Below are 12,722 nucleotides of genomic sequence, written 5' to 3' on the forward strand. Positions count from 1 at the left end.
GGATCGGAATGCACTTAGGCCTCGAGCGCGTCAACAAACGATACGGCCTTAATGTGAAAGAATAAACAAAACAAAACAAGAAATAAAATAAAATTAAAAAAAAAATGATGCACTGATTTCATTCAGGTGGGCGAAGATTTCCTGCCAGGACACCTCGTGTAACGCGGCAGAAAGCATGATAAGAAAACATTTCTGATTTGACGAGGTAACATAATTGCTTCCCAATGCAAACCCACCAGAGTGTAACATGTGCTGGAAATTATCAAGGAGACAGACAGAGGTGTTTGTCCTTAAAGAGTATTAAACACACACACGCAAAAAAAAAAAAAAAACAAAAGAAAAAAAATCCCAAGGCAGGCAACTTTTATGGGATAATTTAAATCCTCTGCTCGGATGGCGCGCATTCCTTATGAAAATTGAAAGATCAATCATCTCAGTGACAGATCTGTTGTGAAAGAAGTTCTTCCTGTGTTTTGAAGAGAAAATGCTAAACATGTTTGCTCTACCAGTCATCACCCTCCCCCCCCCTCTCTCACTGCCCGCCCTCCTTGCAAACATCCCCGTTTCAGCTGTCTATTTGTCTCTTTGCTGAAAATGTTAACGAACAGAGCAATAATCAGGCCATATGCTTGCATGTGGCAAATCTCATTACAGTAAATGACCTTTACCAACCAATGCCAACATTCTTGTGCTTGATAACGCAGAGCTGGGGTTGGGAGTGTGGGGGGGTGGGGTGGGGGGTGGAACTGGGGTGGGGGATGAAGGAGGGGTGGCACACAATGGTGGGTTTAGTTAAACACACTCATGATGCACCCGAGAGAGAGCCAGGCCCTTCTGGACGCATTAGCCAAACAACGCTCGCCTTTCCAATTTGGGTTCGGAACCAGGCTCGCTTCGCATTTGCCTCGCATCGCTCTCGACGACGCGCTCGGGCATCCGTGCGAGAGGCCCGACACCCGAGCACTTGCAATAAGCCTCCGAGCACGGAAAAAGTGCTGCGAAGCAGACGCGGGGAAGCAGAAGGAGAGCGGCGCTGTTGCCAGCAGCTGTTACTACTGCGGGTGCAATATATTCAAGTCCAATCAATAAAGCTCCTGCAGACAGTGACACCCAAGCAGACAGAGGAATCATTTTCATCTGATACTTAGAAAAAGCTCCCCCCTTTTAAAAAGATTGCTTTCAGTCAATGACAACCAGTTGTCATTTGACTAAAGCCCCTGAAATGAAATATATTGACGAGTGCTATCAATCACGAGGCGCTCTGCCGTCATATCCTGTTAGCGGAGGGGGTCGGCTTGAACGTGGTCATCGGATGATCTGTTTTAATTAGAAAACCGGCATCGCCTCCTGCTGCGTGCTTCAGAAAAAAAAAGAGAAAAAAAGAGTAGTAATAATGTGGATATAGTCTGAAGTGAAAAGAGTCTGCTGACTCACCAACGAGGCAATATTTGAACTAAGATGTTTGGCATTGAAGGAAATTTCCACAAGAAACACTGAAAACGACTTACAGTCCATCTGTGAGCAGCAGTGGCGGCTCTTGCATGAACAGTGCCCTGGGCACGCCCCTCCGTGTGCCCCCCACTCTTCAGCTCATGAGAGGAGTAACAATTTCCACACGATTTCAAATGAAATTCTGATTCGATATTGTTTTGTTTGCACAAAGATAGTAGTCTTTTTTTCCCCAGTAAATGGTAGAGAATAAGCCACTTCAGGTTTGACCAAACTTAGATTTTGAACTTGAAATCGATGTGGAGACTAAGCACTTGTAAATCAAAAAGGTGAACTGCTTTGGGTCGTTTAGTCTGTAATACTTGTACACATAGTGAGCAGTGAGTATACCTCATGAACCTGCTCTCAGGCTGGTGCACCAATGGCAAGAATAAAATATGTACTGATCTATTAATTACTTTTAAAATCTAACAAATTACAACATACATGGGTAGGTTACATTATGAAACTATGGAAAAGGTTTTATAAAGTTTGGTTTACAAAACTGGCTGCAGAAGATCATGTTACATTGCTCGGCCAATCAGTGCTGCGGGGAATTTAGTGCACGCAGTATCAGCGGCTGTCGTAGTTGTACGTCGTGTGGCTTCTATCTTAATATTTTAATCCATACTAAATATGTCGAGCAAAAAAAGAAGAAAATGAACAGACTATGCTCTGAAGATGCACTTGCCAAGGTGAAGCCACGCCTCTCTGCAGGTATGTCATTTGTGCAATACTTTATTCTGGCCCCAAAAAAGTATTTTGTGGATTCAAAATGACAAAGAACAAATTAAATTAAAAAAAATAAAAAATAAAATTTTTATTCAGTGAAAAAAATCCAAATTTATTTTTAATTAGTAAAATAATAAAAAAATATTTTGGGGGCTGAAATACTTTAATGGGGCCGAAATATTTTTTGGGGGCCAGAATAAATTAATACTGTAACTTGCTGTGAGTTCATGGTTTTGTTCTTTGAGCAAGGTGACGTTCATGCATTGCTCATTTTGTGCACCAGCAAAAAGACATATACATATGTATTGAATTTGGAAAAAAAATGTATTTATCACTAAAGAAGGGTTCGGTGAATGCGCATATGAAACTGATGGGTTCGGTACCTCATAAAAGGTTAAGAACCATTGCAATAGAGACACCAGAAAACGTACAAGGTGGAGCAATATTCTTCTGCTATTAGAAACACGGAGAAAAGCAGCAGATCCCCTCCACATAATTATTGATTAAGCAACTTTATTTTAAGTTGAAGCGGTGAATGTTCTTTAATTTTGAACTTGCTTACCCCCGGCATCTGGATTTGATAGAATTGGACTTGGTAAGGTTAAAGATGTCTGGATTCACTACAGCTGAATGTTTTAAGTATCCTAATTCAGGAAGAACGAGAAAAGAAAAACAAGCCTTTTCATTTCAGGCAGAACGGAACCGAGTATTTCCATCACACTAACGCTCTTTTGATTCTCCACCCTCATTGCTGCACGAGCGGACGTGTTTTCCGGTGTAATCACAGGAATGGAGAATGTCATTTTCTTGTTGTCATCACAGCGTCATTGTGTACGCCTGGATATCATTCCTCCACGCTAATGCGTCCCTCTTACGCATAATCAGAGTCGAATGGGAACACATGATATCCAGGCTGCGATGAGGCTGCGGCCCGGGACACGCGTGGAAAAAAAAAAACAAAAAACGCTTCCCGTTCCACGCGGTCGCACGCCACGTTCCCTCCCGACCTGCGAAAGCCCATCATCGTTGAAAGGTTGAATGTCATTTATTACACATATCACATTTACACCAAGTGACATTGTCTTTTCAAATTGCGTTGATCTCTTCACTTTCAAAGGTCAGCCCCTCGCCAGGCTAAATTCAACCTGACAGAGAATAGTGAGGAGGGGACAGCCGAACACATGCATCACTCCCGCATCAAAGCGCTCCAAATTAATCTTTCCAATTAACGGAGAACGAGTCCTAATGCTGATGGAGGCCGACAACTAGACTGGTCAGTTGTTTTTATTTTATTTTTTATTTAATTTTTTGACATCGCTCTGCTCCTGGTGTTTGGAGCTAACCACAAGAGATAATCAAACAAATATTTCTCTGCCTCTCTTGGTACGTCTCATCCCTGCAACCCTGCCGCCACTCGAATATGACAAAACTTGATATGGATCATTACAGAAATAATGTTTAATCAATCCCCCATCCTCCTCCTCCTCCTCCTCACCACCACCGCTACCACCACCATCACCCGTTATTGTAATCTATTTTTGCAGTTGTGTGCATTTGTGTGTTCTTGCAGTTACATCGGTGCGCCTCGCAATTTCCCAATCATGCATATTCAAGTGGAATACGCTGATGCTTAACAGCCGACGCAACAGGAATTAGAACGAGGACATTAGACTTCATTAAAGGGAGAAATGATTATCAGGTTTATCTTTTGAAATGTCTATTAAAACGGGTGCGCCGCTCCTTCACTTATCTGTCACCTGGCTCCCATGAGCCTGGCACACTAATAGAGAGATGGTGAGGGCCAAAGCCCAAGAGGGAGACAGAGAGCCATCAAGCTCTTCACTCAGACTGGAAGGCTTCCTGTCTGCTCTGCCACTCTATATCCAGCTCGGTGTGTCTGACTCGGTTACCCACACTAGTCTCCATTTCCCCCAACAGCGGCAGCTTGAAAAGACCCGATTTTGTCCCGCAAAGCCGCCTGCATTGAAAGAAGAGCTGAAAAAAAGCGAGACTTTGTTTGCATGAATTAAGCAAGAGGACGTTCTGATGCGTTCAAAGACATTATTTCCAGGTTCCCCACACATTTGTTAAGTCAAAATGATATACTTTAAGACTTTAAATATGGATGTGTGGATAAATGGATGTACAGCAATCGGGACTGAGACAATGGGAAATGTTGAAATAGTTTGTTTTTTTTATTTACTCATATCAAATTCCACACTTTTCCAGACTAAGTAAGAACTCTGGGATTCTCCTCAGCCTGTGGCAACAATCTCTTCTCTCCAAGAGCTTTGTCTGACAAAAGCTCCCATAAGAGCGCCAGAGAGGAAGATGGATGAAGTTGCCCCCAGACACTCATATCAGGTCAGTGTGTGTTTTATCCCCTAATGGTTAGGGTTAGGATTGATTAGGAGGGTGATACCAGATCTGAGCCCGAGGGCCTCGTGTTATGTCAGGAGGAACAGGAAGTGGCAGCCTTCCTTCCTCCCATCGTGGCCCACATTCGGCAGGAGCCCAGGCCACCAGCGCCAGTGTGAGCTAGCAGGTTTTCTTGGAGCGTGCCGCAGTTAGCTCGTCGGATATGTCCTTCCACCCTGAGAGCTTTATTATTAGAAAGGACATAAACAGACTAATTAAATCGCAGCAGTGGAGCTGGGGCTGACAGCTGGCGCTAAGACTGTGACCGAACAGATCCCTATCAAAGAGCAGGGAGTCTCTGTGTGCTCTGCCATTGTGTGCCTCTGTCTGTTCACAGGCTTTACTTGGACTTACATTGCTTTGGCAGCTCTACAGTGTGTTCTAAAGTATTCACACCCCTTAATCTTTTTTTTTTGTCTCCTATTGGCCAGTCACAACAAAGATCGGTGTGTCTTGGGGGGATTTTATGACACACAACCCCCAAAATTAACACATAACTGTGAAGTAGAATGAAACGGGCGGTCTTGTTTTGTAGCATCCCCACAGCATCACTCTGCCACCACCACAATGCAGTGCTGGGTTCATGTGCTCAGCGAGACATGTTAGTTTTCCAATGCTGACTCCATCAGACTGAAAAAGTTCAACTTTCTCCTCATCTGACCAGTTTTTTTTGTCTTAAAACTCCTCCATAAAAGCCAGATTTGTGAAGCGCACAACTAACAGTCTTTCTGAAAACAGATTCTCTCACCTGAGCTGTGTCTCCCTGCAGCCCCTTCAGAGTTAACATAGGCTTCTTGGGTATGTCTATGAGTAATAATCTCCTTACACAACCTGCGTTTAGGTGGGCGACCATGTCTTAGAAGTTTAAAATTAGGATTGTTTTACAACCTAAATCTGTTTTAAACTTTTCCAAAAATTGACTCCTGACCAGCCTGGTGAGAAACTAATTGAATTACACACAGCTTACCTACCTACTTGATGACTTCTGAGGAAGGACTGCAAATTACGCTGCACCTCCCAATTCACAATTATGTGCCCTTACATGTTGCACAAAGTTCTAATACAACACAATTATTTCCCAAGGCTGCAACCTGGAAAAAATGCAAATAACTTCCTGGGATGTGAATGCTTTCGCAAGGAACTGTAGATGTGTTCAGCTCCTAAGTGATAACAATAATCTTTTCATCCTAATTTCCTTCACACATATCCTAATGTCTTATAAAGCAGTCCAAAGCAAAGCATCCAGACTCACTTGTAAGGTTCCGAATGTTGCAAATGCTTTCCAGCAGAGCGGTAAACACGCCAGTAATTAGTGCACGGCATCCGAGCTGACTTCCGCCGGCTCCGCAACACGGTCAAGCTCAGACCCCATATAGAGAGGAGCCTAGTAATGCATTGATCTCAGAAAATTAAGGCTAACTAGCCCAGATTGCGGCATCTTGATGTACCTTCTGGATGAGCCGTGTGCTCTGCCCGTATTGTTAGCACGGTAAACAGGACGGTTTTGAATCAAATGAATACACGCTGAATAATTAATGCGCCGTAAAGCCTTATCGCTACCCGTGTGCACAAAACGTAAAAGCACCGATGATGAGAAAATATGGTTTTAACGAGTCAATAATGGTGAGTGCAACAAGAACGGCCTAATCAATGAGGCTGCAGCGTTTGCAAACAAGGACTTGAATTATAACGCCAATAATTGATCTCTTCCATTTCCCCCATTTCACCCCCCCGTTTCCCCCCTCGACTCTCTCTGATTCGTGTGATGTCATTGTTTATCGACTGCTTGGTGCCAATGAGGGATGATGGGAAGTTTCAGAGTTTGTTTTTGCTCTGACTTTTGCTCCACCCTGTCTTCTCTTTCCCCCCTCCCCAGCACTTCCCCACCCTAACACCCCCCGCCCCACACTTCCCCTCTTTCCCTTTCTCCATTTGTAAATTTGCAAGCTGTAGCACCAGCTTAACCAAAAAGGATTAAGTCCCATACCCAACTGAGAACACAGATAATGCTCAGTAATTGGTAAAAAATGAAGATGAATGGGACAGCTAGATAAGGACCAATTAGCTGCTGGGAGTGTACAGCTGTGGTCTCCTCACAGAGCGCTCTCAGGGGCCAAGGCCCGCTCTTTTTGTAGCAATGCGTGCACACAGGCAAGCAAAAAGAAAAAGAAAAAAAAAACACCCACGCATTGGAAACACCTAAGCATGAGGGTAGGTCTTGCAGGAAATTTGCCTGATGGCCCACAGAAACAAATCATCTCACACCTTCCAGTCAGGCAACTCTCCAGGTACCCGTCAGCAGCCATTCTGACGGGTACCTGACGGGAAATGTGAAAGCCCACTTTCACATTTCAGAAGCTAAAAGGGTCCTAAAAGTTTTGTTAAAAAAAAAAAAAAAAAAAGTGGTTCCGGAACCGGACAGCAAAATCGGTGAAAGAAAATCAGCGACTGTTGTGTCTTCTCTTCCTGCGGTGTTGTCTTTCGGTGACTTGTTTGGTCGGCATGTTGGGGCATCATCTGGCTGATGACAGCGGAATTCCCATATCTAATTACAAACAGGATTTCAGCTCCATTAGTGCTGTGTGGCGGGGCGTCAGATGAGTGGCAGGGCAGCACCCAGTGGCCAAAGATGGACGCGGGGTGTTAGACGGAGACGTAAGTGAGACACGGCCGAGAAAGTGGCCTAAAAACGAGACGCGTCTTATCTTTCCTGTCTCCGCATTTCTCCAGGTCAAGGGAAAAGCACTTTATTTTTCTTGTGCACTCCGGAAAACAAAAGCAATTCCTTCCCTTGAAATTGGCAGGTGTTTGTTAGCGGGCAGCTGACAATATTTTTGCTGCCAGTAATGAAGGTTGTAGCCGGGGTCAATGCGTTGGGAGGGGACGGCGCGGGCGGTTTATCCCCCTCAAGGCCGAGCGCCACACGTGTTTTCACTCGGTCTGTGATCTGTAATTGTGGCATTTCCTGAGAGGCGCAGGAACAATCCACATTGTGCTTTGAGAGGGCTCCCTACTGCACAACTAAAGACTGCGAGGGGAAAGAAAAAAAAAAAAAAATCAAAGACGGACCCCCCCCCCTCTCTAATTCCATCTCCCTTCATAATTATTTGTCGTTTCTACTTCTTTATCCATCATTTCTTCCCCATACACAATTTTTTTCTGTCTCTGGTTTAATATTTTGGCAAAGGGTTGAAGTTTTTCCCCCTCATAATTAATAACATTGATGCAAACAGGAATGTCTAATTGTAATGAATATTTAATGGGAGAGAGAAACATTAGCCTGTTCAATTTACATCAACACAAAGACGACAGTGAGCAATCCAACTCCACAAACAGCACAGAGTGTCCTTCACTGGCTGGCTCTCTTTAAGCGCTTCACAATGAAGAAAAAAAAAATTATAATAATTAAAAGGAGGACTCTGCTTCAGACAAACATCAAGACAAAGCACCTGTATTTTTGCCTTCCCCCCACCCCCTCCCTCAGTCGGTTTATGTAGTGGTTGTTCCTGATTAAATGGATCCACGTCCTGAGTGGTATTATCAGAGATGCGCACATTAACATATCAATTCCTATCTTTGGTCGTCACATGATTTGTTTAAGCAAACATGTCCGTTCTGTGTGGCTTGGAGCTGGATGATTATAATATGTCAGTCGGTCTCCTAGGAGACGCTTGTGGTCGGAGTCGGACTTTAAAACAGCGCACGGAAATTCCCAAGTCAGCAGCACTGTGAGCAACAGTTAGACTGCTCTCAAAACAAAACTGCAGCCAAAAGCACTTTCCCTTCCTACCCACACCGTGTCACTAAAGTGATCCATATATTTGGACTGCTTTTAAATAATGGTGGAGATGAACTAGATTTGTAGATATTATATTTTGTCGGCTCTGACTGTTGACTAATTTATTCTTCCCTAAGTAGGTCATGCTGACAACAACTATCTTTAAGGTGGAAGTTGACACCGAAGGAAGAGGTATTAAAATAAACTATTTTCTGAAGAGCCTCAAAGCTTCAAGAAAGGAAACAATTTTCCAAAAAGGCATTCAGGGGCACCTACAAACACAAACACTCACTGATGTTTAAACTAAGGCTGCATAAGACAAGAAGCTATATATTTACCATAGTTTGATTATAAAATAACGATAGTTTGATTAACACGCTTTATGATCAACATGTCTGCAACTTTCCCTGAGCCTTAGAAGCCAGGTCAACAAGATCTATATGAGTAGTGGTCATAAAATGCAGCAAAAGTCCTTCAAAGTAGTAAAATATATTATTCATAGGTAGAGTTTTAATGCGTAAGACCTAAAATGTTACGGTCTACCAAATGTGGCACCCAAGACGTCATGACTGCAATATTGCAGATGCTGAAATTGTGATGCCTATTAGCATTAATTATATTGTATAGGTGTTCAAGAGCTAACTTTGCAAATTGAGCTAATCATGCTCAAATCTAATATACGATGTTAAACAGTTAAAAATGTAACTAATGAAATCCTGCTTAACTGTTGAGCTGTGTAACACAGCTTGCCCTCTCTCTCCTTCACACACATGGTGTGACGTCGCCTCTGGTCCAACTATGAATAAAAATGACCGTTCACAAAGGCTGCACAAGTCTCCTTTAAAACTTAAAATAATTATATTTGTGATTTAACAATCCAACACACAACAGTGCCGTTTGTTTTGGATCCAAATAATTTTGAACCATATCTGGATGTGGTTCATTGCTTCACTCAGGGGTGTGCAAAATACAAAAAAAAAGAAAGAAAGAAAGAAAATGTATGCTACAATCTGTAAAAGAGAAAATTAGATTCTCTGTTACTTTAACAGTTGGGTTTTATTTCAACAAATATAACCTCTTAAGCTGAAGGACGTAATGGTGTGTATTATTAATGAGGCAGATAGGTCCACAACTTTGTGTCATTTTGGAAAAAATGTTACTATGTACATTTTACTTTACATAAAAATGTTAAATTTGTTTTTATTTATTTTAAAAGACAAATTGGATTTGGAGTAGGTCAAAGCTTTACTAAATCGGTAGTGCGGAGTCAGAAACAAGACTGAAGCATGCTTTAGATAATTGAGCATAGTAGACATTCACATTTTCGCTCATAAATCAGTTCAAATTGAGCCTGTTTTTTTGTTTGTTTGTTTTTTTTTAAAGTAAAGTTACAAAATGCTTCCATCAAACACATTAGAGTCAGAGGAGGCGTAAAAAGAAGAAGAAGAAAAAAGAAGGCGGCGTGCTGCTTCCTTCGTTTCATGGCTCCACAGTGCAGAACCAGGGCCATATATCTCCAGCGTATTATCAGGATGACTCCTGCTGGCCACCCTGTCACAGGAGAGTGCTTGATATAAACAAGAGATTGCTGCGACACCCAGTAATCAATATTAGGATGGTTTCAGTACCAAACATCATTTGTCTCTCCGAACATTCCTTTGACCAAACGGAGCATTAATTCAAATCATAAATCTGAGCTGATTTAAATCCGAGGAGAGACAGAGAGGAGGGGGATTTTGGGAGGGGGGGGAGGATACAGGGACTCTCTACCCCTCTACATCCCCCTCCTCCTCATCCCTCCCCGATTTCTGACTGCCTGCCCCTAATGATTTATTTTCTACATTTCTGCGAGCGAGAGATTTGTCCATACTCACTGACAGGTCACCTTCAAACGCCAGTGGCAGACTGTTCATCACCATGCAGACGAGCATCTCATCGCTGCGAGTAAATATTAAAGGAAAAGAATCCAATTGATTGTGGATGGGCCTGTGAGGCGTCACTGCCATATATTTCACTCAGAGAGCTAATGCCGCGGCCCACACCTAGAAGCACTCCCTCCTTTTCTTTTCCTTTTTCTTTTTTTTTTTTTTACCCAGAATTATGATTCTTCCGGAGAGCCTTGTGTGGCTGGCTGCGCGACTCAAGGTTACAATTTAAATTGTAAAAAGATAAAACAGTTTCTTATTAGCTCCATTGCCACAGCCTTGCTGTTTGGTGCTCACATTTATCTTTATTTCCGTGACCTCGGAGGCTCATATTCTCCCAATCTTTTTTTTATTTTTTTCCTCGTGCCTTTTACACACTCCATTCTCTTGGAGTGATGACCTCACGCTTTATGCATTTTGCATTGTTAAATCGGCTTTGAAACACATCCTGTTTTCATCTCCCCGCGCCACAATCTCCACTGTGTCAAGTGTTACTTTAGAAACGGGGCTGTTTATTACAGTAAGTGAACGGAAACCTCAATTTAGCGTCCCATGCTGCAGGGATTTCATCTGGTTTATAGTTCTGAAAAGGCCTTGTGAATCTGCCCCAGCGTACATTATCAGTCTCTTTAATTCACTAAGTGGTTGCGTGTGATATTACAGAACTCCTTCTGCTTTTTAGGGCTAATAATTAATTGAAACGGCACATTGTGAAAAACCAGAGCTCTCACAGCAATTCAATTAGATCGTGTTAAAAAGCTCAGAGCCGGGGTAAACTGTGCTCACAGCTTCACTCTGCAATTAGGCCCTTTTTTTTTATTATTTATTTTTTTCCTTTCGATGTTACAGACTTCAAGAGAAAACAAGACTCCCACTCGCACCGAACATAGAGGCTTCACTGCATGCAAACACATCGAACTTGGCAGCTTATCGTGTCATAAACAACTGGAAAAAAACAGCGGGGGGAATCGGGATGAACCATGCAAATCTTTGGTTTTAAGTTGAGCTGTACGAGTAAGGCCACTTAGGCTTTGCAGGATTCTGACTGAAACCTGACCGCTGAAAGACGTTAAAGGTTCAGGTTGGAGCATAAGCAGAGGTTGTTGTTGTTTTTTTTTCCATTCCTTGCTTCTCAGCATATTTAAAATAAAAGATTTTCAAAAACATTCTTACTTTTCAGGTTTTCAGTTGTTCAACACATTATCTCTCCATTCTTGAGACGCACTTGCTGGTTTATTCAGATTTTTACTATTAAGTCTGTTCTGCTCATTGTGTTGAACCGCGATATGTATAAAATCACACGTGGAAACATGTTTTAATTTAAGAATCAAGTGTACCACATGTCGACCATTGAAATAAGAAGAAAAAGGAAGTAGTTTTGAATCTAACAGGCGTTAAAGATTTATTCACATCTATTCCTATTCAAAGTCCCCAAAACTTTATCTGATTTTTGCAAACCTCAAAATATCAAAGAAGATGCAGTTTCACGATCCATTTATTGGCTGAAAATGACTTGAGTTTCTTAGTGTTTGATGCAAATAATGATAGGGGAGTGGGATAAAACTCAAAAGCAAAACGATTGTCGGGATTTCACCTGCTGATGAAACACAATCAATGGGAAATTGGCCAATTTGGATCAATCACTGCCAGACTGATTGGTGCACATTATGCTGAAGTTGAGCCTCTTATTTTGGTAATGTTTTAAAGGACTCTTTCGCTTCCTTTTGCATCTGAAAAACTTCGATCGGCTCTTTTCCAAGCTCTATAAAATCAAACGTTTTCCAAATCTCTTCAAGATGATCAAACACAGATTTTTAAACTCATATGCAATATCTTTATCTTGTTGGTCAAAATGTCCAAAAACAGGAACATCAGTGGTTTGTTTCGTCTTCTAATCTGGAACCAGTTTAAAATAACTGTGGATCTAGATTAAAACCTAGATACAAGTAGGGTGCCAGAAAATGGAATAAAATTACCCTATCAATACCTCAGACATCAAAATTTTCAACAAGCTGGACATTAAAAAAAAAAGTTTTGATGCGGTGCTTTACAATTTACCTTGTGCTTTTCAGCAATTAAGATTTTTATTTCATCTATTTATTTTTGCTCTTATATGAGAAAAAGGTCACAGAGTCTGAAAAACTCTAAAACTTTCCTCCATTTTTTACATGTGGCTTAAAAGAAAAAATCTACTTAAATTCTTTCAATATTTGAAACATATATATATCTACTGTATATATATATATATATATATATATATACAGTACAGACCAAAAGTTTGGACACACCTTCTAATTCACTGGGTTTTCTTTATTTTCATGACTATTTATAAGGCAATAAATCCCACTTATTAACCTGACAGGGCAGGTTGACCTATGAAG

At 41.7% G+C, this 12,722-nt stretch overlaps 1 protein-coding gene across 6 annotated transcripts in view; it reads right to left on the reverse strand.

Moving 5' to 3' along the window:
• Window positions 1-12,722, reverse strand: part of dachd (dachshund d) — a 139,600-nt gene that overhangs the window by 39,318 nt on the left and 87,560 nt on the right. The window lies entirely within an intron of this gene.

This window comes from Xiphophorus couchianus, chromosome 7, assembly GCF_001444195.1.
Source record: "Xiphophorus couchianus chromosome 7, X_couchianus-1.0, whole genome shotgun sequence".
Lineage (NCBI taxonomy): Eukaryota > Metazoa > Chordata > Actinopteri > Cyprinodontiformes > Poeciliidae > Xiphophorus > Xiphophorus couchianus.